Source organism: Suricata suricatta, chromosome 6 (genome assembly GCF_006229205.1).
Source record: "Suricata suricatta isolate VVHF042 chromosome 6, meerkat_22Aug2017_6uvM2_HiC, whole genome shotgun sequence".
Lineage (NCBI taxonomy): Eukaryota > Metazoa > Chordata > Mammalia > Carnivora > Herpestidae > Suricata > Suricata suricatta.
Genome location: NC_043705.1, coordinates 51,418,935 through 51,446,124, shown reverse-complemented (window position 1 = coordinate 51,446,124; position 27,190 = coordinate 51,418,935). Strand labels below are relative to the sequence as shown.

General features: G+C 40.3%; 1 protein-coding gene and 1 pseudogene across 1 annotated transcript in view; one reads left to right on the top strand and one right to left on the bottom strand.

Annotated features, from left to right (window-relative positions):
• The window catches only part of ARHGEF28 (Rho guanine nucleotide exchange factor 28), a 237,089-nt gene that overhangs the window by 187,289 nt on the left and 22,610 nt on the right, over nt 1-27,190 (bottom strand). The window lies entirely within an intron of this gene.
• LOC115293437 lies at nt 24,667-25,185 on the top strand (annotated as a pseudogene).

Sequence of the window (27,190 nt, the reverse complement as noted above, 5' to 3'; positions counted from 1 at the left end):
AATTTTCAGAATGATCTAGCTTCAAGAAAAGCAAGCAGTTAGTAGTGCTTAAGAAAAATTGATTCAGTATCTAATGGATAGTTGATACTGTCACAACACAGCATTTTATATACTGTTAAGTGAAACTGCAATACAATCTAAGTTTATTTTGGGAGTGTTTGCTGTATAATTGGATTTAATGAAATGTTTAGAGGTGCAGTATGCACAACTTTGAGTAGATAATGAAAGAAAATGCAAAATGTTTATTGATTCATGATGTGGTTTCATCTTAGCTTGGGCAAACCATGCAGTATTTAATACATAGTAGCAGAATATTTACTATTGAAGCTTGAAAAGATGGGAGTTCTTTGTGTGCAATCTTTCATGTATGCATGTGAGAGGGTTTTCTTTTTTTTAATATTTTTACACTGTAGTACTTGTTTTGCTTGTTGGGGGTGTTAGCTTATTTAATACATTCCGTCAGGGACAGAAATTACACGCTGGTTTTTTTTCCCCCTAGGAAGTGTGTTTTGGGTTTTTCCTTTATTATTTTCTTTACTTTTTTTTTTCTCTTCTTTTTTTAGTGGTGGTGGTTATGTTTAAATGAAGTTGCTTTTACAGCACCAAAGACTTACTCATCCATTTCCTACATAAAAGGTAGCTACTTTTTTGCATGGACCTCAAGTATATTGTAGTATAGAGGTGGAATTTAAGGAAAGGTATTAAGCAGGCTGTGTTGTAGCTTATGAACAAGTAATAAATTGTATCATGTATCTTGAATGTATCATAGATAAGTTGCTATATAACGATTGCCACTTCAGATAGCTGTGAAATTAGGTGATTAACTAGTTGTTACTTAACCTTCTAGTTTCTGTATAAGTCTAGTTACATGAAATAGAAGTTGGGGTTTTGATTTTTTACTTTGCTTTTCTGTTTGGAGTGTCATTGTAACCACTGTATTGTAAATGATGGAAAATAATTGCATATGTTAAAAAAATAAATTGTGTTATATTACAAAAAAATAAAAAAGATAAAACAAAAAATAAATAAATAAAGCTCTTCTAACCTGTTTAAAAAAATAAAAAATAAAAAGACTGCATTCACTTAAATGTATTAATTACCAAGTTTTAACACACTGGAAAGGACCTGAACTGCCAGGCTAAGTCACTGCTCTCATTGAACTAATAAACGGAATAGATTTATATTTGAAGAATACATTTATAATAAAGAAGTTATATCCATTTTGTATGTTAAAGTTCCCCATAATACCTTGGGAAAAAAGCATTTTCCTTTGAGGAAAAAAATTTGTTTTCCTTCAGGAAAAGTTTTAATGTCATCTGTTTAGTTTAAGGCCCCTCTGACTCTAGGATCCCCTCTGGTTGTCTATATTAGAAGGTTAAGTTCCCCCACCCTCATTTTCTTTATTCTTCTCTATTTTTAAATGTGTCTCTGTTTTTGAGAGACAGAGAGAGAGAGAGAGAGAGAGAGAGAGAGAGAGAGAGAGCGCGAGCGCTAGCTCAGTGCATATGAGTGGAGAAGGTGCAGAGAGCCTGACAGGGGGCTTGAACTCAGGAACGGTGAGATCATAACCTGAGCTGAAATCAGACATTTAAATGACTGAGTCACCCAGGCACCCGACCCAACGTCATTATCTATTTCACATCTCAAACAAGCTTTCCCTTTTCAACACCATGAAAACTACAACTCATCAATTGTAGATTTGGGTTGAACCCAAGAAGACAATATCATCATTTGGTTATTCTTTAATGCTTGAGGTCTACAAACATACGTCAAACCAAGTGTCGTGTGAAGGTCAATGTGGGTCCGCAGACGGCACTGAATGTGCCAAACCAAAACCAAAACTATAAGGCATACAAAGAACACGAAGTTTCCGTGAATTGTAACTCCTGGGCAAACAACAGTGACACAGCCATCTGTATTCTTATTTCAGGGTAGAACACACAGCTCCTGCATTCCACAGGAAGTCCCTCTTATGAGGGCACAAAAGAATGGAACATTGCCCTTTCTCCTTCTCATCTGACCAGCATCTTGCCAGAACACAAATTCTACTCTCTACTGGCAACATACGTGCGTGCGCACACACGCATGCACACACACACACACACACACACACACACACACAGAAGCCATTCGTAAACAAGAGCACTGATGGTCCTACCAAGGAATGACTAGCACAAAGATAAAAGAATCAGGAATTCCTGTACTGAGGAGTAAGGATTCAGAAATTACAAACTACAGAGCTCTAAAGTCTCAGAGCTCATCTGATCAATACCTGACTTCACAGGTGAGAAAACTGAAGGCCGTACCAATAGGTGACTTGCTCCGGGTCCCAAAGCACAGGAGACCCAGGCCTTCACACTCCATCCAATGCTTTTCACATGCTCCAAGCCACTGGTCCCAAGATTTACCACCTCACCCCATACACCTCCTCCAGGGACTTCGAAAGAAAGGTCTTCATGGAAACAAGTCAGGAGCAGAATCAACAACCAACACACAGAAACAATCCCAAAAGCCGAAGTGCATAATTAATCTTGGTAAGAGTGATACCTCCCATGTCCTTAGTGATTCACTGTACACAAGGCACTTCTGAATATGCTACCTTTTTGAACCTCACAACGCCTAATGACACAGACAGAGGAGAGACTGGCCCACAATTCACCAGGGAGCCAGAACCAACCACTATGTTTCCCCATACATTCACCATCGAAGAGATATACTGCATGTGTACTAGGTGCTATGGTTATAACAAACTACCTGGCCTCACTGTCATTCTAGTGGAGACAAGAGACAGGAAATAATCAAATGCCTGATATGTGAGAGATTTGCAAGAGCTCAGAAAAGTAAAGTGGGGTAAAGAGAGATATCTTAGACAGGAAAGTAGGAAAACGCCCCCAATGAGCTGATGTTCTATTGCAGAACTGAATAAAGTAAGAGTGAACCATGTGGATATGAAAGAGAATTTCATGTTGACAGACTGTTAGTGCAAAGGCCCTAAAATGACATGTCCCTGGAGTGTTTGAGATAGGAAACATGACGGTTGAAGCAGAAGAGGAGAAAAACAGGAGGCAAGGTTAGGAACAAGTAAAGCTTATCTTTTGGATATAGGTGTCACCTCTGGCAGTGGAAACCAGTGTGGAACTCTGTGCAAAAAACGTGACAAGATGTAAATTTCACTCCAATAGGATCTCTCTGGCTGCTCTGTTGAGAAGAGATCACGATGGGACACGGGTGAAATCAGAGAAGCCCAGTGCAGACATGAGGCAAGAAACTACCAGGCATTTTCTGCCTTCTCACAGAGGCTTTTGATAGGATTTCCACTGCTAAGGAGTGGTAGATGTATCCATGTCCCAGGAAACCACATCTTTATTTAGCTCTGCTTATCATCAACTGTAGCACCTCTAGCAACCCTGTGCCACTGAGATGATTCGGGAGCCCCAAGTGCAGAAATGGATGCATTCCAATGTCAGAAAGTGGGGAGTTATTATCCCATAAGGGCTCTTGTGGAAGACTGGAGTGTAGTTCAAGGCCCTTCCATTTCGTACAGAACCACAGACAAATGATTCATGGATGGATGGATGGATGGATGGGGAGGGACAGAAAGAGAGCGAGCTTCCATATATCTCTTGGTTGGCCCTCATTAGCAATTTACATCAAATGATCAAACCCGTGTTGTGGTCAGATGGCTTTTCAACGTTAACAAGAAACAGCTTTGATCATCCTATAACCCTAACTTCCTAGCATATAAATTTTTGTAATAAAACCAACTATAGGGGCACATGGGTGGCTCACTCGGTTAAGTAGCTGACTTCAGCACAGGTCATGATCTTATGGTTCGTGGGTTCAAGCCCCGCGTCAGGCTCTGTGCTGACAACTTAGAGCCTGGAGCCTGTTTCTGATTCTGTGTCTCCCTCTCTCTCTCTGACCCTCCCCCGCTCACACTCTGTCTCTCTCTCTCAAAAATAAAAAAATATTTTAAAAAAATTTAAAAAAAGCAACCATAAACCTTTAGTTGACAAATATAAATACATCTTACAAATTTATTATGAGAAGTACATGTGCAGATACTTCACCACTGACAAAGCCCTCATATAGACATCACAAAAGAAACTTCAAGAAAGAGTCAAACTTTGTTTTAACTCACATTGAATACAAAATTTCTCACCTCCTAACATGGAAATCAATGTGAAAGCAACAGTATTTATCAATTTATTAAATGAGGTTGCTTAGTAACCCATAAGGGTAAAAACAACCATTAAAGGGACCCTTTGTGTCTTAATTAATAGTACTGAGCATGTGAATGTATCAGACACCATGCTAATTATCTCATTAAGTCCTTTCAATCACTCTTCAAGGTAGAAACCATCATCTTCATGAGGGAGAAAACTGAAGCTTTGAGAGGTAAAGTACTGAGACCACAGAGATCTCCAAGTTCAGGGGCAGAACTAGGACTCAAAGTCCATCTCTGCTTCCCTCCTAATTCCTGCTACATCCTGCCTCTGTGCTCAGGGTGGCATCAGCTGGAGGCAGGGCCTCTGTAGGGGCTGGCCCATTGTTGAAGGACTCCAACAGCCTCACCACACCTAACTTACTGCGGTCTCAAATTGCACATGAATATATGGTAAAACCAGGGATTGTGATTAACTTGTTCAGCAAGATGAAGCAATATTTCTAATAAATTTTAACTTGATAAATCAGCGATGTCTTGCAATTCGAGTAGCACATGATGTCAAGCATCACGTGATCACAACTGAGCCACGGGTTCTTAAAATTCGCTCTGATATACAAGTGTCTTGGATTACAAGCATGTTTCTGGAATGAATTATGCTCGCAAACCAAGGTTTTACGGTACTTTGAATATTGAGAATTAAAGATCTGTGTTAAAGGAGCATGAATATTGTGCCCTCATTTAAATTGTTTTATTCTTTCTTCTCCATTCATTCAACAAATCCCTGTACTGTGCCAGGCACAGAGGGTAGTAAGAGGGCATGACCTGACCATAGCTTGAGGGAACTCACAGCCTCAAGGGCAGAGACATGCCTCAGCAACATACAAATTAGTGCAGGGGACTCTGCACAGCTGGGAGGAGTCTCCAGGTACACAAAGGGACGCTGGCACAGTCCTCCCCCAGAGGAGGGACAGGACTTAGTTACGGAAAAGCATGGAGACTGGAGACTGGCTACAGAATGGTTCCTCAGGAAATGAGAGTTGACTGTCAAAACTTGAGGTGATGAACAGGACCAGAGGGGAAGCCGGACATGAAGGCAGAGGCCAGCTCGTGCAGGGTCTGAGGGACAGGAAATCACTAGGGGTGGGGGGGGATTTTGAGCAGACCAGTGACATAATCATATCAGCATTTATCTACAGGACAGAGGTGGGTATACCAGAAAGGACACCATGGAGATTGGCCTTTCTTCAAGTACAGTCTCTTCCACAGTCCTCTACTGCTTAGTAATTTCTAAAGAACACTGAAGGGGCTCCTGGGTGGCCCAGTCACTTAAGCATCCAACCCTTGATTTCGGCTCAGCTCATAACTTTGCAGTCCCTGAGTTACAGCCCTGCATCTGTCAGCACAGAACCTGCTTGGGATTCACTCTCTCACCCTCTCTCTGCTCCTCCCCTTTCTCACTCTCTCCCCTACCCCTGTCTCTCAAAATAAACTTTAAGAATACTGAAAACTTTCCCAGAAGCTAAGAAAACATGTGTCTGGGTCAATGTGGCTGAACAAGTAGACAAGAAATGCCAGTCAGGATCTCCACCCACATCCTGATGTGTTACTGGAAGGAATATAAAGGTTGAGCATAAGGCGCCTAGAATTAAATTAGACCTGAGCTCCAATCCCGGCGGCCTCAGCTACCTCAACTGTAAAATGGACATAAAAACACAATCCACCCAGCAGATAAGACTCAACTAAATCAGGAATACTGACACTTACCCAGCACCTAACACTTAAGCACTTATAAACTGGCTAGCTGGTAATGTAGTCATACTAAAACCAATATCATTATTAGTAGTCTTGTCCCACTGAAGAAACATATTTTGAATATTGTGTGCCAGGCACATTCTTCCAGTTTTCTGAAAACACCAAAGAGATTGGTAGTAGGCATCAGTAACTTCATTTTGCAGATGAAGATATCGTGCCCAAAACACTAAGTTCTTTGACTCAGGTCATGGTGATCCCCAAATCCTCTTTACTGCAGCAAAAGGATTCACAGAATTAAAAGTAGAAAGGCAAAATAAGCACTATACCCCCAATTTTTCAAAGTCTACATTTTATCAATAAAAATCTTCTCTACTTCAAAATTTCCTTCTCAAGTACAGAAACCGTAACTTAAAAAAAAAAAAACTAAGTATTTTTAATCCTTAAGATGGTTCACTCTAAGAGAGTTTGGCAGGCTATCAGTTACTGTGTTCTTCAGGACCAGGACGCTCCTATTGCCTGTTAGAGGATTAGGAGGGCACTCGTTCTCTAGGATATTAATCTGTCTCAGTTGTGCATCTGACTTTTTCACAAATAGGAAATGGTGCAAGTGGCAGCCATGAGAGCACTAGGAAATGCTACCTATGCTCTGTGCTCCATCACTGCCCCATCTGTACCTCTACAGAACCTTTTCATAGACACTATAATCTTCATTTCTCTTTCATGTACAAATTCTAGTAGTAATTTGCTTAGCAATGTTTTGCTCCTCTTTCTCAAGACCGTGAAGTGAAACTCCCAGCATTTCACACCCCTCTCTCATCACCGGGGAGCCCTCTCCCCCCCCACACCTTTCTGCCCATCCCGACCCCATGTACTGTGCAAGACCGCCCCTCCGGGCAGGTCTCCACGGTAACCCGATGGTCACCTCACGTCAACCTCTCTTAAAGCCCGGAGCTCGTCCTGCCTTACAGTCTTTTCCCTCTGCCCAAAATATAAGCCTCCATTTCACTATTTTCCTTTCATCCTTATTTTGATGCTGTGACATCACGAGGGTGGGAGAGCAAGGTGGGGAAGGACCCCGGCGCTGGTCTGCAGTCAGACAACCCTGGATCCCATTCCTACCTCTACCGCTAATCACTGTTTAGCTTTAAACAAGCAGCCTAACTGCTCTGCACCTCACTCCCTTTCCTCATCTGCAAAATGAGATTAAGAGCAGATACACCCTCTTCAGACATTAGTGAGCGTCTAAGGAGATGATGAATGCCTGCCAACAGTAAGAGCTCAAAAAACGTTAGTAACTAATTCTTCTTTCTCATTTGTAAATTACATCTTTTTTTTTTATTAGGTAACAAGATACAGTGTTAATGAATTATTTCTTCCCAAATATCCCTTAAATATCTGGCAGACCCCAGGTTCTATGCAGTCCCTACATCTCTGCACTCACAGCACCAAGCCTATTTAGGATTCTCTCTCTCTGCCCCTCCTCCACTTAGTGTGTGTGTGTCTCTCAAAATAAAACATTAAGAACAAGAAAAAGCTAACTTAAAAGAGTATCTTTGTAAACCACAAGAATCACTTTTCACTGTGCATTTCCACTATGCTGTTTAATATCCCACTTTTTTCTTATCTAAAGTAAGATATGGCTTCATACTTCATTCATCAAGTATTTATCAAGCCCGTATTAGACACTTCACACACTGTTCAAGGAATAAGGGATGCAGCAATGCACTGAGCGAGTCCCTGCTCACAATGTTTAGTCTTCAGGGAAGACACAATAAAAAAAAAAAATCAAACTAATTGTGGGTGCTCCACAGAGAATTTAAAATAGAATAATGCCAAGTGCCCAGGGAGTTATTTCAGATTGGGAAAAAGACTCTGAAAGGCAGGGCATGGAAGCTGAGACCTGAATTGCAAGATTTGCAAGGTTTGTTTTGTTTTGTTTTATTTTGTTGTTGTTTTTTCATGAAGGAAAGCCAGAAGCACAGGCTGAGCACAGAGATTACTGAAAAACAAAATAAAAATAACACTGTACTTAAAAAAAATAAAACTTAAGAAAGTCAAGTGTTGGTCGATTGCACTAAATATGAGCAAACAATGTCATCACATTCATGGGACTATTTTCAAAAGCATATGGTACCTGCCTGCCTCCCCACTCTCCCCACACACACCTCTCAATAGTTTTGTCCCAAACATAGTGTTGTAAGTTGTATTTTTCTAAATATCCCTTAATTCAGGAAGGAGAGGAACTTGGAGAAAACAGGAAGGAATTGTTCACACAATAAAGGAAAATCTCACTATTTTAAATGTTGTTCTTTATGAGAAAGGCCATTTCTGACACCATAAAGTATGAGATCTACCTTGACTCTGTTAAGATTACCCAAAAGTACAGCACAACTGATGAATGCTACCAGTTTTCCAAAGTACACAATTTTTATAACTTACTTATCCAGGACATAACAATTATCATTCCATAACTACCCTATCCCATCAAAAACCAAAAATTCAAAAAAGAGTTTGCTGGCCATGTGGTAAATCTGAGTCTCCTCCTGGAGTATGTGACAACACAAAACCTGTCAGCCACGGACTATTCCACAGCGTTCCCACTGTTTCCTTAAGCCCAAATGAGTGCTCAATGTAGCACAAGACCCCTTCTCCCTGAAAAAATTATTTAATATCCAAGCAAAAGACTTATTATGATTTGCAATTTTAAAGGTTTCTTTTATTTATTTATTTATTTACACTTAACATATTTTTGAGAGACAGAGACAGAGTGAACAGGGGAGGAGGAGAGAGAGGGACACACAGAATCTGAAGCAGACTCCAGGCTCTGAGCTAGCTGCCTGCACAAAGCCCAATGCAGGGCTTGAACCCATGAACCGTGAGATCATGACCTGAGCCAACGTCAGACTCTCAACTGACTGAGTCGCCCAGGCGCCCCACAATTTTAAAGGTTTCTAACTGAAGAAATCCTTGAATTATTATAAGCCCTGAACAATTTCATTCCTAATAGGACAGCCAGACTCATTTGTTCTTTTTAACTAGTTATACCTTTCTCCCAAACACACCTCCAGAACCATTTGTTCATAAATAAAGTACATCTAACTCTCCTGAGTGAATGTCAACATGTTTCCCATAATAATAGAAATCAATGTATTCCCATTGAAACCCCATATGCTAGATTTTGAACATATGGAGCATACAGTTGCTAAAAATGGGTTATTTTTGACACAAAGAACATCAAGAGCGTTCTACATTTCTCAATCAGATTTGAGATGTTTTGTTTTGAAGGTTAAAGGCAGAGAAGGGAGAAAAATAATAGAATTTCAACTGATGATTACAATAAAAACCGAATTCAATAATACAAACTGTTCCAAAAATATCCAATGTACTGGTCTTCAACTGTTTGATTCAAGACAATACATTTGGTCCTGGACTTTTGTCATAGTTTTTTGTTTACCAATTCAGTTTCACTACTTGTATTCATTCTGTCCAGATATTGGGCAGTAATTTATCTGACATCTGCCATTATCAACATTTTTCTACATGTGTCTCCTCAGGCAAGGGAAACAAAAGCAAAATTAAAATATTAGGACTACATCAAAATAAAAAGCATTTACACAGCAAAGGAAACCAACAAAATGAAAAGACAACTACTCAATGGGAGAATGTATTCGCAAATGATGTATCTAATAAGAGACAGTATCCAAAATGTATAAGTGACATACAACTCAACACCAAATAGGTAAACGGCCCAGTTAATAAATGGGCTGAGGAGCTGAATGAACATTTCTCCAAAGATGACATACAGATGGCCAGACACAAAAAAGATGCTTAACATCACTAATCACCATGGAAATGCCAATTAAAACCACAATGAGATATTACCTTACACCTACATGAATGGCTAAAATCACAAAGGCAAGACAAACAAATGTTGGCAAGGATATAGAGAAAAAGGAACCCTCATGCACTGTTGATGGGAATGCAAACTGGTTGAGCCACTGTGAGAAACAGAATGAAGGCTCCTCAAAAAATTAATAACAGAAATGCCATATGATCCAGTAATTCCACTATTGAGTATTTACTCAAAGAAAATAAAAACACTAATTCAAAAAGACATAGAACCCCTATGTTGACTGCAGAATTATTTACAATAACCAAGATATGGAAGCAACCTAAGTATCCATGGACAGACAGTGGATAAGGAGGCTGTAGTATACATATTCAATGGAATATTACACAACCATAAAGAAGGATGAAATAGTGCCATTTGAGATAACATGGTTGGACCTAGAGTGTATTAGATGAAATAAAATAAGTCAGACTGAGAAAGACAAACACCATGCAATTTCACTCATGAGGCAAATCTAGTGAAAACAAAAACAAAGAAAAATGAACAACAACAAAAAAAGAATGAGACCTATAACTAATTAGAAAGAAAAAACTGGTTGCCAGAGGGGAGGAGAATGGGGGGTCGGGCAAAATGGGTAAAGGGGAATGGGAGATACAGGCTTCCAGTTATGGAATGAGTAAATCACAGCAATAGAGACATAACATAAGAAATATAATCCATGATATTGTGAAAGCACTGTAACAGGACAGATGGTAGCTACATTTGTGGTGAACACAGAATACACAAACTTGTCAAATCACTGTGTTGTATATCTGAAACTAATATAGCACTGTGTGTCAACTATTCTCAAACTAACAAAATAAAAATAAAACGACTCAACACACACTAACTAAAAAGACCAAAAGATTCTCAACACGTGGTTCATTTTTAGGCACCTCAAGAACCAATTTCTCTTTTTTCAAACCTAGAGTTTTAAACCAATGAGAACATTAATCCTTAAAGAAATCCTGCTTCATAGAAGATTCTTTTAACTTGTATTGATTGCAGGCTACATCCACTATAAAGGCAGCAATCCTTTGGAATGCATTTTCTGGAAAAAAATTATTTCCATTTCCTTCATTTTGCCTTAAATGTACCTACAGATGCAAGGTAACACTGGAATCCCATAAGGTAAGCAGGGTGTCCCTACCCACCCATCTCTCTCCCAGCCTTGCTGGCACACCTGGTTAACAGGTGAGAGGCATTTTTATTCTAACCACTGCTCTGTGAGAACACAGCTCTGGACAGTTTAATACTTAAAAAGCTTTGGGTAGAGGGACATGTGGGTGGCTTAGTCAGCTGGGCATCTGACTTTGGCTCAGGTAATAATCTCACCATTCATGGGTTTGAGCCCCATGTCGGGCTCTGTGCTGGCAGCTCAGAGTCTGGAACATACTTCGGTTTCTGTGTCTCCCTCAGTCTATGTCCCTCCCCCACTGGCACTCTGCCTGTTTCTCTCTCTCTCAAAAATAAACAAACATTTAAAAAACAAAACTTTGGATGGAAGAGTAAGTTGAGTGGATTTCATTAAATTTTATTTATAAACATATAAGCTATAAACTTAGCCATGAGTTGAAAATAATATTTGTATTTAGGTTTTCATTTAATCTTGAACCTCAGAAATACTGATTTTCATCCAGGATTAATATAGTGATTCTTACAGCTATTTTTCATTGAACACCACTCTATACCACTCTTACAAAATATATTTAATCCTCACAATACATTGCAAGGCTGGGTTTTGTAATTCTGACTTTACAAATGTATAAAGTAAGACTCAGTACAAAGTTGAAGGTGACAGCTAGAATGTGTATTCAGGTGTATCTCCTAGGTACTACTTGCTACTATTCTAAGATCAAAACAAGTGTGTAAATGATTTGCAGGTATGTAAGTCCCAAAAAAGCACAAGTCCCTAACTCATTAAGTTCCTGTCTCTAAACCTAAAAGAAATTCTCTACACAATTTGGGTGAAACTGTTTACTGTAACATGGACATCATGCTGAAAAAAAAATATGTGCCTCCCTATCAGAAAGCAAGAGCCCACCGAAATGTGCTCAGTGACTAAGTAAATGTGAAATTTAACATTCTGACCATGTCCTGAACTAAAAGGTGACGCTATAATGAAGAATACCCAAAAATGGTGATCTAAATGGCTTTTATAAATAGAAAACTCTGAAGATAGTCTAGTTTTCAACACTTACTCAGTGTTGCCCCCAGACAAGGTGACCTAGCTCGCTCAGCTGAGTACTTCACCTGCTCTGACAGTAGATACCTAGAGGAAATACTGCATTCCTAAGGCAGCATGTGCAACCAGACCCCCTTTACCTCGTGAGTATGTTCTCAAAAATAAAATCAGCACTATCCATGGTCATCCTCATTATCAGAGCAACACATATGAATCTTTACTCATCTGCCAAATCTAGTACTAACTGCTTTCAAAACATCATCTCATTTAATACCACAACCATCCTCTGAAGTAGGTGTTATAGTCTCATTCCCATTTGACAAACAAGGGAACCGAGGCAGGGAGTGGTGACCTAACTTATCCAGGTCACACAGCTAGATAGGAGAGTGACCCAGGAAGTCCTTAACCTCTCACAGCCCAGTCCTTATAGAGAATGAACATTAGCAAAGCCAACATGCTCTTTCTTTGAGACCAAGACATGTCTCATCCTCTAGGTACTTGTGGATCAATCCTGCCAGGTTGCAATGACCTTTATAAGAGCCTCCATAATGTTCGGGGCTTTCCATCATTTTCTGATCTTTATTCTCCATTTCCTTAATTGCACCTTCAGGGTGCTGTAAAACTCACATGTTACCAAACAGCACCAGACTCCTCCTCTGTTTCTGGGGCAAGGTCACACACCTTTGGTCAACCATCCAAAGCAGCAAAGCTGTTCTTTTCAAGGGGCACCTGGGTGGCTCAATCAGTTGAGCGTCTGACTCTTGATTTTGGCTCAGGTCTTGATCCCAGGGTCGGGGGGTCCAGCCCTGCATCAGGCTCCTCAGTGTGTGTGAAGCCTGCTTAAGATTCTTTCTCTCTCTCTATCCCTCTGTCCCTTTTTCCTGCTCATTCTCCCATCTCTCTAAAATTAAAAAAAAATTGTTTTAAGATAAAACTTCTCCTTTGAAATGCATGATAAATGATGGAAACAAAGAGCAGTGATAGAAAACATGATTTACAGAACACACTTACCCCAGAATAACTGGGCGGCTCACTGATGGATCTCATCAGGACTCCCAATGGAATCCTCCTCCTCCTCAGCTAGAACATTCAGTACCACATGTTCCTTGCTAGACACGTACTCTCTGTGGTTAAGAAGATTCTTTAGCATTCAGAACAAAAGGGGAAAACAGTAACCTTTCAACTTGTCTTAACTCTACATGATAATATCAAAGAGGGCTTTGTTAATTATTATCCACAATGTTCTATTTCCAATATTTTATCATTTAAAACCACATTTTAAAGTTTTCAATAATAGATTTATCTATCATGCCTGAGTTTAAAGAAAACTTGAATTTTCACCTTGTAATGCTAAGGAATTGATTGAAGATCTGTAGAGGCACCACAGAGGGAGGGCACCAGTTGTGACCCAGGACTCAGTAAGCCACTAGTCCAACCATTTCTTCACTACATTTTGATAAAAGCAGTAATTTAAAATGAGCAGTCTTTCCAAAAGGCAAGAAGGGTTCTATCTTGTTCTATGTATTTACTAATGGAGTCATAGATATAATGGAGTCAAATATACAAATGGCAGGAGCAAAGTTGGAAGCATCGGTTATTATAAGTCAAGACTCTAAAAGAATAGGGCTGAGACTAACATCATCAATTTCCCAACTATGAATGAAAGTACTGCACTTAAAACTCAGCAGCAGGACAGAAGATGGAAGAGCACCACTAACGCAGAAAGGATCTAGGGATTTGCGAAGGCAGTGACCTCAGGACAGTCGACAGTGTGATGCAGTTGCCCACATCAAGCTAAGACTACCTGAGCTGCAGGACAGTGTCCAGAAGAGGAACAAATGGTTCCAATGGACAAGAAAGAGAGCACAGTTCCTACTCATGTCTCAGGGGCAAAACTACGGGAGAGAATTAATAGACACGGATTTTTAGACAATTAAAAATTTGTAATAATTACAACTGTCCATATATGGACTCTTCTCATGATGGAGGATTCTCCTGCTGTTCCTGTTGTCAGAGAGAATTTCTACACATAAGATCCCATGATAAGTGGTTCAAACTTGCATTAAATACATAGGACTTTTTCCTTTTGCTGATATTCAGAGCATCACCAAAGCATCTAGTGGAAGTGGTCACAAGTGCATTTTGTGCACAGCTCACTAATTCTGAGCAGAGAGACAGTCAGACTGATCCACAGAGAGCACTTTAAATTTTGCTTTATCAGTTTCTAAGAAAAGATCTCCCCATCTTCTTAGTGCCCCGAGTCTTACTTAGCTTTTCAGGAAGTTCTCCCTGAGGTCCAATCTGAAGTCTTCCTGCTCTGATTATACCAATTAACATGGATAACAAAATGAGCTCTATAGTGATCCTGACAGAATGGTAGTTGACCTAAGAACATATAAATTAAAGAAACATCTGCAAAGACAAAATGTGAAGCAATGAATTTTTAAAATGTTTCCAATCTCTAAATGTCAAATGTCATTCAGAACAGTTTTAAAATCCATTATAAGGCTGATTTACATGCTTTCAGTTTTGAGTGCAAACACAGACCTCCTTGTGTAAGAGCTCTGCTAGTCTTTTCAGATCGAGCTTTCTATCTCTGTGCAGGCAGAATGGACTGAAGCTTACTGTGTTTAGATTATAATCACTCAGAACTGACGGGAAATGACACTTGAGCAGCAGGAATACAGGACAGCTTTCAAAGGTTAGTGACAACACTGAGTACTCCAAAATGCCTCGTTTGCTTAAAAGGTACCCAAGTACAAATTCCATATGAACCGTTGTTCTCTCCTTCCTTTAGGAACTAGATAAAGTTGCCAAATATAAAGCTGCCTTGAAACCCCACTCAGCACAAAATTCTCACTGGCCTCATTCCTAGCAGCTTGCACTGTGCTTAGTAAATGTATCACACCTCCCGATGTACTCCAGTAACAGACTGATTTGCCTACTAGTCAGCCCATCCATTTTCCACTGAAACTCCTTACTTGCCAATTAACTGGAAGGCATGTACTAGATTATTTTTAAGCACTTCCCTAACAAAATAAAACTAAAGTTAAGCTCTCAATCAACTCTTTTAAAAGACATTGGTTTTTTGTTACTGCCATAGCTGGGCTCTAGAGAAAATAATGTCTATAAGCAAGACAATGAACTGGTACCTATTTAACTGGAATTTTGTTGACAAGATTGCTAGCCATACATTGAGAAAGGGAGTTCAGAGCGTGGAAGCTTCAAAGACTTCCTTTTCATTCTTGAGACTGAAGCATGCCCTCCTCTCTTCTAGCAGTTTTTCACCCTGCGAGAAGTACACTGACAAAAAAGCACACATTCCCCTCCGGATTTCAACCTGGAAGGATTTGGTCTTTGCAACCAAGCACAATCCAATGGGGGGAGAGAACTCATATTGCCCAGGTCTATCACTTTGATTACTAGATTAACAATCATTCTTGGAGGCTTTTTATTTTTAATGATTTCTTTTTATTATTATTATTGTTGTTGTTGTTGTTGTTATTATTATTTTTATTTTTGAGAGAGAGGGCACAAGCAGAGGGAGAGAGAATCTCAAGCAGGCTCCATACTCAGTGCAAAGCCCAATGCGGGGCTTGATCCCATGACCCTGGGATCATGACCTGAGCCAAAATGAAGAGTCGGATGCTAAACTGACTAAGCCACCCAGGCATCCCTTAGTGATGTCTTAATTAAGAAATACACATCTTGAAGTTGAGGCGTGGCAGAGAAAGGGTTGCCAGACACCCAAAATAACACTCTTCTCAAATCCTTTTTGTACTCTTCTTCATTAGCCAGGCAAATATTGTTAGCTATTCTTAAAAGAAAAGGATGTGCTCAGGGCTTTGCAAGCCAGACTTGTGAATGAATACACTTTCCCCACCAATTACATCCCTAAGTTCTCCAAAATATCAACAACAATAAAAGCAAACTCACAGACTCTCTCCGTACAGGAACCTGACTTCAAACAGTAATGCAGATAGCATTTTTTTTAAAAAACGCAATAAAGACCTTTAGTTATTAGTTTGTTATTTCACCTGTGGTAATCTCTAACCTTAATTTCACTTAAAAATAGTGCAGGGGTGCCTGGGTGGCTCAGAGAAGGTGTACGCGCGCTCCCTCACTCAAAATAAACAAACTTTAAAAAAAAGGAAAAAGAAAAATCATGCAAATTCTTTTATGCAAGTGAAGAACAACAACAATCTTCTTACAGTCACCATTTAAATCATTTGCTAACTGTTACCGAGTTCACCTGAGAGAAAAAACTAGGCAGGAAGGACCAAAATTCTGTTCATACCCAAAAGCCTCAGGCTTAAAGGTCACATCCACAGAAAGGCAGTTGTCATGCTCGTCCTAAGGGCTCCTCCATGAACTCATGGGGTACAGGGCTGTGTGAATAGGACCAGCTCTGTGCAAATAGCTACGGCTGAGGAATTCGAAGGTCCTCTGTGCCGAAACATATCCTGTATCAGGGTGCCAGGATCAGGATACGCCAGTCCCCAAGTTGACTCGTTAGGCATTGTGAAGTCATTCAAAATAATGATAAATCGTATTCAACGACACAGTAAAATGAGAAAAATAGGTCACAAAATAATAAATATTTTTGTTCAAGTAATTATGCACATAACCAGATGAAAATTAAAGAGGAGATTCGGGTTTTGTTTTACCTTCTTCATACTTTTCTATATTTTTCAATATTTCTACAATGAGCATGCATCATATTTACAATTAAGAGAAAAATCATGAACTTGCAAGTAGATTTAACAATCACCTTTTAATAAACTTCTACTCCCAGCAATCCTAGTCCTAGGTATTTACGTAGATATTGTTGTGAGCCCACAGTCACGTAAGAACTGTACAAATGGTTACAGTATCTGTACTCATCATCACTGAAAAGTGGGAATACCTCAAATATTCTTCGGCCGGTGACTGTGTCAACCAGGGTAGCTGGTGGAATACTGCTCAGCAGTACAGAGGAATGAACCACTGAGACACGCAACAAATGGATGAATCTCAAATGTATTATGCTGAATGGCAAAAGCCAGACCCGAAGGGCTACATGACTGACAGGACGTGATGCAAAAGGTGAAAATACAGGCTGGGGTGGGGGCAGGGGACACAGATCAATAGTTGCCCCAGACTGGCTACCACCAAGGAGCAGCACGGGGAATTTTGAGGGCGATAAAAACGTTCCATACTTGGACTGCAGTGCTAGTTAGTGAACTAAACACATCTGTCAAAACTACGAAGTGTTTACTAGGAAGGGTGAATTTTACCATACCACCCCATACACTTAACTAAAAACAAAACAAAAACAGGAATAACCCACCACTTGAAACCAAAAGCCTACTCATGTCCAGATTATATTCAGTTCTGTGTGATTCTTTCTCTGAAATGCACCAATGTTTCTTCAAAAAGTTTCTTAAATTAGTTTAGTTTTCATGATTTTAACAATTCTCACCTAGCAGGTGCGTTCTGAAGGACTGGAAGACAGAAAACTTTTGATAAGGGTGAGGGGAGTACATAATGTTCCAGACCCTGGGGGCATCTGCACACTCCCCACAGACGCTGGCAAGGACAACCCCGTGGCCACTGGACACACGTCAAGGCACCCCAGAGCTGGAGAGAAGTGCCTTACAAGGAGGTGGGACACCAGATACCATTTTCTCGTCTAATACTTGCAGGACATAACCAAATGCAAACCCTGAAATGCACTCCAGAGAAGCCAGGATCTGGCTGTAACTGAGCACTTCTAACCATCACGCCCATGCCAGAATCACTTCTAGTCCGATGAGAGCATGACTAAGCAGTCGCCAGGCCAGTTTGGTTTGCTCAATTTAGGGCTTAAAATGCCCTCCCCACCTCTGGATATTAGGAAAGCACTTCTGAGAGGTGTCTGAAAAGATTTAGAATGGCTTATCCTCCTAACCGGATTTGGGAACAAGGAACTTTCTCCCGAGCTTAACAAGGAAACTGGTTTTCTGTTTTGTTTGATCTTCCCCTCCCCCACCATTTAGAAGAACATACAAATAAGCCCTAACTGATCCTGATCATGAGCTTAAAAGAGTATAATTAGACCAGGGATGTGAAAAACAGTTTTTATTAAGTAGGGAATTCTTATCTCAAGAAATATTCTTTTTCTCAAAACATAAGAGAGTGACACCCATTTTCCTGGTCTATGGAGAAGATAAGGGAATAAAGTGGCCTCGGACAGTTACAGAAATTATTACCTAACAACGAGTACATTAATCTCTTTCCTGAACACTTTGGAAATGATGCAAAACTTCTTAAGTTAAACTGTGTAAAGAAATATATTGCCTACTATATAAAAAATGGAGACTAGCAAGTTAATGTTTTTGAAAAAGAATATTTTGGCTAATGAGTAGATTAAATTATCGTTATAGCCTTAAAAGGACTGTCTACATTAAACAAGAGAGATTATCCTAATATGTTCATTAGACCAGACCACCAAAGAACAGCTACTTAAGAACATAGCCTTGTTAATATATAAACCTATATATGTGTGCACGTACACACACACACACACACACACACACACACACCATAATATTCATCATCTCAGAATAGCAACTGACCATAAAATATAGACAGGTGTCTGTTTTTTATCAGAGCGTTTCCGGAACTTCGACACGTCAGGAATAGCACTGTTATGTTTAAGTTAGGAAAGAAATACCCAACACTAACTAAATGAGTACAAGAAAATTCACACCCATTATTTTCATGTGCTACTCACAGTGGGTCTTCCTAAAAAATAAACCGTTAGACATTCTGAAAAATATAAGGTGAGGTAAGAGACTAAATGGTACCACGGACACTCGCTTGGCTGGCAGGTCAAGAGAACTAGGCTGCGGTGTTTTATTCATCCACTCCACACACTCCACACACATAATTATGGAGCCCTTCCAGTCTGATGGTCTCAGGGAATCCATTAAATAGCTGTGCAACTTTGGACACATCATTTATAATCTCTCTGAGCCTTTGAGAGGAAAAAAAAAACCATACTTAGCACACTGGGTAAGTCATGGGAATTAGATAAAAGGTTTACAAAACAGCAAGCACAGTGTCTGGTATGCAGGGGATGTTCAAGAATATTAATTATCTCTCGCCCTCTCTCCTTTCTGAAAAGCTTTTGTTACACACTCACAATGAATCTTTTTGCTTAGTCCACTAAACAGTCCAGCAGAGAGGCAAGCTTTGCTATCTCTGAGTCCACATGGGCTGGATAGATTTGTAATGCTACTGCTCAATTATTTCTCAACAAGCAGTGAAGAGCTACAAAAGGCCATACTTGATAGGCTTCTAGATATGATCAATAAACATTGACTGTGTGTCTAGGTCTGCAGAAAATCTTCCATGTTAGGGCGGGGCCAGCACGGGGCACATGACCAAAGTGCTCCTAAGCCCTTTACACCAGGGGCATCTCAGACAAGGAAAATACCAACAGATGAGACCAAGCTTCCGCAATAGTTTCCATGCAGAAGGCATAGGTCTAACCACTGGCTCCCTGGTTTAAAAAACAAAAAAACTCCACCATTAGTAAAAACAAGTAAAGGCTTTAAACAAGTTATTTTCTTTTTTTTTTTTTAATGTTTATTTTTCAGAGAGAGAGAAAGATACTGAGCACAAACAGGGAAGTGGCAAAAAGAGAGGGATTTTTTAAATGTTTTATTTATTATTTTTTTTGATACAGAGAGAGAGAGAGAGCATGAGAAGGAGAGGGGCAGAGAGAGAAGGAGACACAGAACTAGAAGCAGGCTCCAGGCTCTGAGCTAGCTGTCAGCACAGAGTCCAATGTGGGGCTCGAACCCACTAACCGTGAGATCATGACCTGAGCCGAAGCCAGACACTTAACCGACTGAGCCACCCAAGCAACCCTAAACAGGGTATTTTCAAAATTAAAAGCAACCAGTCAGATAAACCTAACTCAGGCTCATTTTAGACAAAGGCCCCCACAGCCCTTAAGCAGAGGTAGATTCTAGGGGGAAATAAACCCAAAGTCATTGACCAACACATCAAACCCACAGGCACTTTCAACACTTTAGATTCTTCCCTTTCTGCACATCCAACAGGATCTAAGTAATGATTTTACTTTACTTCTCAAAGATTTCACCAACTAGTTTTCTGGGTTCAACAATGTAGGTTGGTATAAGCCATTACTCTGTAATTCAATAAAAGCGGAGGGCTGGAGAACGAAGTCTTTGGCCAATAGGTATCCACAAAGCCCCGAAGTATAATCTCATACTATTAAGAGTCTTCATAGACACGAAGGCAAGAGACTGTCTCATATCATACCTCAGGGTCCCTATCCCCCCTGGAGCACTGTGGAGAACAGCCCCTGTGGAATTCCCTTGCTCTTCACAGCCCAAGGGAAAAAGCTAAAAGCAAAAGCAAAGAAACCAAAATCCCACAGTTTCCTGCTCTCCAGATTCTCAAAACAAAGACCTTAGTGAAAATTTAAGTAATGAAATGCTCTAATCTTTATTTTAAAGCTAATGATTACGGAGTTCAAGCCTCTTTTTTGGAGGAAATTGGAGACTATCACATTTTGTATAAAGCTGCTATTTTCAAAGGCATGGGCCTTTCAAATTCCACCAAGAGATTTTCAAATCCTAAGATGGTCAGCAAAATTACAAAGTATATGTTTGTTTAATTTTGGCATAGGTAGTATTTTCGTTTTCTTGGATATCCACTTTGAGATATGTATATGCCATTTAAAGAAGCTAGTCAGGGGGTGCCTGGGTGGCTCAGTCGGTTAAACCTCCAGCTTCGGCTCAGGTCAGATTTCACGTTTGTGGGTTCGAGCCCCACGTCAGGCTCTGTGCTGACAGCTAGCCAAGAGCCTGGAGCCTGCTTCCAGTTCTGTGTCTCCTTCTCTCTTTGCCCCTCTCCCTCTCATGCTCTGTCTCTCTCTGTATCAAAAATAATAAATAAAACATTTTTTTTAAAAATAAAGAAGCTAGTCAGAAGGAAGAATAATGAATAGGGTTGGAAGATCTGAACCCAGCACCCAGGTTCACACTTTTAAGTCTCAGAGGAGGGCATTCCTCCTCCAGGTCTGTCTGTGTATCCATCCCCTCCCAGTTTGTCAGATTTTACCATTCCACCCATCATTCACCCTCTTCCTCTTGCATTTCAACTGGGGCCTTATTGAGATTATCAACACGTTCAAGTCCAATACCATTTTAGAGTCAAATTCTTCCTTCATTTTTGTATGCTCTCGCTCCTCCCTGTGATAGTCAAGGTCTGCAGTCTCTGTCTCCCTTTCTAACGCGCTGCAATCTGGCCGACATCCTAGCATACCTCCTACTGGTAGATCGAAGACCCCTGGACATCTTCAATCTTATATAACCTCTCCACTAACTCGTATGACGCCTCCTTTTTTGAACCTCTCCCCTCCCCTGCCTTCCAATGCACCACTTGTTCTTGCTCTACCCTCTTGTAACCCCCTTAGTTTACTCTGCTCTCTTCACTGATTAATTCAATCAAAAACAAAGATATGCTCCCTCCAAGGAACACGTGTTATAGCTACTCAAGTGGTCATTTACTCCTCTCTGTAAAATATAATTACTAAATGATCCCTATAATCTAAACTGACAACTAAAAAAGCCCATTTTTATTATTTTCAATATTCATGCTTACTATTGAAGGCAATTGTCAGATTCAAAGTACTTTAACATATATTAACTCCTTTATCTTTTAGAACAACACACTCTTAGTTTAATCCATTTGCCTCTGAGGTAGATGGTCCAACAGGCAAGATCAATATGAAAACTTACATCTGTCCACTCTCCTGCAAAACATCTTCCCTGTCGCCTCGTGGTCTGTAGCTTTTCTTCAATGACACCTGGTAAGGAGTCCTGTCTAGTACTTAAGCAGAAATATAATCCCCAGTTAATGCTTTCTTCATACATAAGAATATACTTTGCTTGTTACTGAGGTTTTCATTATCACGGCACAACACCGTCCTTTGTGTCTAGGAACACGTATCCACCATGCATGTCATACATGTGTTTTCTAACTTGCAAAGAAAGAGTTACTGAGATCCTGATAACCTAGTGTGACAAGGGTAATGTTCTGATACTGATTTCTCCACCACCCTCAGCACACACGTGCGTGTGCGCGCGCACACACACACACACACACACACACACAGCTTAAGTGTGTCATCTTTCTCTTGTCAGCCTGAAGTCTTACAGCTATGGAAGCTTGTACTGAGGACACAGGACATTTGAGCACGGTGACAGCAGAGAACAAAAGAGAACGACCTGCTTCTGCCACTGAAAACATGACTTTACATCAGGACAAAGGGCTGGAAAAGTTGGCTTTATCAAGGACAGAGCTTGAAATAGTCAGATTGTGCTGTCTTCTACAGAAAACAAAGCTGCTTCTTATTAAGGCTGGGGATGATGCTTGCTACTGACGAGAGGAAGAAACTTCGATAGGATAAAGCAAAAAACTCCCTCCCTTGGAGATCAGGGGATTTCAAGGAGACACGGGCCGTCAAACATGTGCACTCTCATCTCCCTTCTGATTTTTTACCCTAACAAGAAAAAGGTGTCAGGTAAGTTACAGGACACTCCAAGAGCAAGAGTAACATTTGACCCACTGTACAGCCAATTTGAGTTCTTGTATGGTGTGGATGGAACCAGAAGTTCCTGTGTATTCCTAAGAAAGATGGAGAAAAAGGGAATTAAGAGGCAATAGGCCTGGCTAGACAAAAGATAACCCACAGCAGAGATTTATAAGGCTGAGGTCCTAGGCCATGCACTTGATCATCAAGGAGGGGATAGATTTGGAGAGGTCCAGAAGAGTGTTAGCAAGGGCTGAGAGGTGGAGTCAAGGTCGGCTGAGGACCACAACTGGGGCTTGACATAGCTCAGAGAGACCAGCCCACAACCTACACAGCTGCAGATACCAGCCAGACGCCCAAAGACAGAACAGGTCATTGAGAACGGGCATGAAGGCAGAGGATGCCCAATCCCCACACTGCTCCCCAGACCTGCACAAAGTAACCTCGAAAGGAACAGAGGAGGCCACATACCTGAGAAATTGAAAAGTTAGTCTGAATAAGTGAGCACACAAAACCTAAAGCAACTATTTATTTATATCATTGCATCAGACTACATATACTGGAGTGGACTCCTTTTGTGTTCTACAGTGGACGGGGGTCAGGAGGACAGATCTCTCAGAAATAAGTAAGAAACACTATTTCTTCTGCATATTGGAATATAGTTTGAGGATATCTAAACTCTTCCTAACTAGTATACTGAAAAATTTTATTTTAATTAATACATTTTTTAGTCTAACAACATCATTTCCATGACCCATAACAATAGTTCTTTGCTGCTCTAATTAACAATAAACTTACTAATAGGATTCTTTCACAGACTAACACATGAGCATTATAATTTATCTTTCTTTTATCATCTCTCATGCCCAGAAAGCTAAGCGTAGTCTACTGTTTTAAATTTTCAGCATTCAGTGTAATGCCTCACATACAGTTAGCACTCAAATTATTACTTTCCTTACAGAAAGCAATAATGAATAAACATTCACCAATGCATGAAAACATGACCATTTTGGGGGGACACTTGGGTGGCTCAGTCGGTTAAGCATCCGGCTTCGGCTCAGGTCGTGATCTCACTGTTCATGGGTTCGAGCGCCATGTCAGGCTCTGTGCTAACAGCTCAGAGCCTGGAGCCTGCTTCAGAGTCTGTGTCTCCCTCTCTCCCTCTCTCCTTCTCTGCCCCTCCTCCACTCACACTCTGTCTCCTCTCTCTCAAAAATAAATATTTTAAAAAGTTAAGAAAAAAAAATGACTGCTTTCTACATTAACAGTGATGCAGTTATACTGGATACAACCTAAGTTACTGTCATCATTCCCATTTTCTCAAGTACCATATTGATATTTTAATAAAGAGATTTCCCAGAAAGGGGAAGGCAAAAACCCAGAGAGGCAGCTGCAGGAAAAAGATCAGGGAGATTAACACAATGTGAAGAGGACAAGATTAAGGACAATAGGGAAATAAAAACGTTGGACAATCCAACTGACAGGAGCAGCTTTAAAGTAGGCAGATTCCCAGAAAACTAGTCAGGTGACCAAGAAAGAACAGGAGGAGGAGGGTCAAAACACCTTAGGCTGAAAAGATGCTCAACACCACTAATAATCAGGGAAATGCACATCAAAACTCCAATGAGATAGCCCCTCACACCTGTCAGAATGGCTAAAATCAAAAACACAAGAACAAGTGTGGGCGAGGATGTGGAGAAAAAGGAACCCTCGTGCACTGCTGATGGGAATCCAAATTGGTGTAGCCACTGTGAAAAACAGTATGAGGATTCCTCAAAAAATTAAAAATAGAGCTACTATATGATTCGGTAATCACACTATGGGATATTAACCCAAAGAATACAAAAACACTAATTCAAAAAGATATATGCACCCTATGATTATTGCAACATCATTTATAGCAGTTAAAATAAAGCAATCCAAGTGTCCATCCAACGATGAATGAGTAAAGAAGATACGGTAGATACTTGGCCATTAAAAAAAAAAAAAAAGAAATCTGTGCTTGGTGTAATGACTACTTAGTGGTGGGCCTTGCAGATTTGATTTTTTTATCTTCTGGACTTGAGGCCCCTACCACAACCATGTTAAGCCAGATTCTTGGTCAGGCCATGTAGCATCTGAGCTTGATCCTCCTCTTCCTATTTATTTATTTATTTTTAAATGTTTTTTAAATTTATTTTTGAGAGACAGAGAGACAGTGTGAGCAGGGGAGGGTCAGAGAGAGAGAGAGAGAGAGAGAGAGAGATACAGAATCTAAAACGCTCCAGGCTCTGAGCTGTCAGCACAGAGCCCGACGTGGGGCTCAAACCCACGAACTGTGAGATCATGACCTGAGCTGAGCTGAAGCTGGACGTGTAACCAACTGAGCCACCCTGGTGCCCCGCCTCCTTCCTATTTACTGGAGCAGGAGGTACTGGAGCTGTTGTATGCCTTGCACCTGGGCACTGTTCAATCCCAAGGTCAGCTGGGACAGCAAGAATAGCCCAGAACCCTAGAACAAACTGAGTCCCAATGATCAGTACAAGTTCCATTCAGTGAACAGAGATTACAGCAAACTGAAGAAAGAAAAGTCCAGACTTCTAAATAGCTGCTTAGAATGAAGGTCCTCCAGAGGCCATCTGCACAATTTTCTGTTTATCCAGGAAATATCTCCCCTCTAGATGCATGAAATCATGATATATTGCATTGGGATTTATACTGAGATTGATATCAGAAACTTGAAAAATAAAAAAAGGATGAGATCTTGCTATTTCTAACAACATGAGTGAATCTAGAGAGTATAATGCTAAGTAGTCAGCAAGAGAAACACCACATTTCACTCATATGTGAAATTTAAGAAGCAAAACAAATGAATAAAAAAGACAAAACACAGACTCTTGAACATGGAGAGCAAACGGAGGACTACCAGGTGGAGATGGATAGGGAAACAGCTGAAATCGGTGAAAGGGATTAAGAGCACACTTATCACAGTAGCACCGGGCAATGTACAGAACTTCGAATCACTATCGTGTGCACTTGAAACTAATATAACATTGTACATTAATTTTATCAGAATCAAATAAAGTAGGGCTTCTCTGGGATACAGACAAATCAAACATGGCAAATAATTCATCACGTTAATGTCACAATAGGCCTGTACTTACAAAGTTGAGAAAAACTACAAACTCTGAATGTATGCAGTCCCATTGTGTCCATTTATACAAACTGCCTGAGCATTTATTGGCTTGGGTCAATTTTTCAAGGTTTTTTGTTTGTTCGTTCTTTGGGGTTTTTTCCTTGCACTTCATTCTGCATCCTCTGTCTCAGTAAATGCTCTAGATTCACCAACTCTTCAAATAAAGAACATACTGTAAGTATGTAAACAGGCCGCTCCTAAGAGCAGCAGTACACTTTTTATAGTGGGAAAGAAGCATTTAGAAAATCAGAACACAGAAAGCATAGAGTATCTTTCAGTAATGAGCTCTACACCCTCAATATCAACTTTATAATTATTCACAATGTCTTAGAATTGAGATTTTCCCCCCTAGGACTAAGAAATATTAACTATGTAGAGACAAATTAACTTAGCTAAAACAGACATTTTCTCTAAGCCATGAAATAGCCCTTCAAACGACCTTCATAATAAAGCCATGATGTGATTATGGATAGTGTTGCAAAACATGCACTCTGGAAAAGTCTAAAGAATCTAAGAACCGGCAACGGCTGGGGTTGGCCAGTCAGGAGAGCAATGGTGTTTCCATAACAAAGTGAATTAAAACAAAAGCAGGCCCATGATCACAATCACTGGCAAGGATGGTCTTTGAGGTCAGAGAGCTGCCTGGCAACATTGGGTGGACAGGACACCACGACTGAGTAGTCCTGGTGTTTATATCAACAGTAAGTATTATCATCCCCAACTCAGCTCAACCCAAGTAAGCACGAGCAAACTCCAGACCACAACAGGTTGGATGACCAGGCAGACTCATACCACAAATAACATGAGCAAGAACAACATTGGGTCTCAAAACAGGCCCTCAGCACTCTGACATAGCCACTATACTCAGAACTGTTGTATAATTCTCAAGACTTGTCATCAAAGGAAGGAAAGCAACAATTCTCCATTGAGAGGTATAACTGCTCAGGTGAGGACATTAAGGAATCACAGGTGCCTGATTCATTACAGCTTGTCATAAAAAGCCCACATCTTGATACTGTTTAACTTCTTGAGGCCAGATGAATTGAACTATTAGTCTTCATTCCACAAGAATTTCAAGAGGAAATTGATTAGCACATGTCACCACTCAGTTACAGGATGCAGTAAGATTTCTTTTCAGTGCCAACATATTTTTGTTCAAGACAAATGACACCTAGATAATTTTGCTTGAAAACCCAAGGCATTACTCATAAGAGACGAGTTTTAGGACATCCATTAATAGCTTGCCACACATCAATAGCACGTTGAGATACTAGCACTCGTTCCTGAAGGTACATGGAACCTGCTACCTAACACTTAATACTTTAGATGTGCTGTGGCCTACAGATAAAAGTTTTGCAGCAAATAAAGGTTTTAAAATAAGAGAAGTAAGCTTGGAGGTATTGTGGACAGTTTGCCTTTTCAGTTGTGCT